Here is a 483-nt window from a genome sequence, read left to right as displayed (position 1 = left end):
GATTGTAGTTGTATTTTTTGTTAGATAATAGGTAGGCAATATATGATGGTTGTAATTTGAATCTTATGAATGATGCATCTTTTGAACCTAATCTTGATCATAGCTGTAGAATAACATCTTTTATATCAAAAGCACTAATTCACTAATGATTAGGAAAATGTCATCCTAACTAACCCTTAGATTTGTAAGTAAAAGCATTATCTCATACATTTCTCACTCCTCCCCCTCCTCCCAGAAAAGCACTAATGAGGTAATAATTTTGAAGAGTAATTTTAGTTTCCTTGTGATTTTTTTGTTTTCTGAGAAAGGTATTGTATTTTGAAGATTCATTGTTTGTGCTTTGATGTAGTCCTTGTGCAAGTAATTATCACTGTGGTAGCCTGAGCACTAACTGCATTAGCTTAATACAGTTCGTTTGGCGGAGTTGGACCCTAACTTTGTTTTCCTGTCTGGACAATTATATTTCATTCATTCATAACCCAT

The sequence above is a fragment of the Penaeus monodon genome, chromosome 25, assembly GCF_015228065.2.
Source record: "Penaeus monodon isolate SGIC_2016 chromosome 25, NSTDA_Pmon_1, whole genome shotgun sequence".
Classification (NCBI taxonomy): domain Eukaryota; kingdom Metazoa; phylum Arthropoda; class Malacostraca; order Decapoda; family Penaeidae; genus Penaeus; species Penaeus monodon.
The sequence above is the reverse complement of the archived record's forward strand: the minus strand, read 5'-3'. Positions refer to the sequence as shown.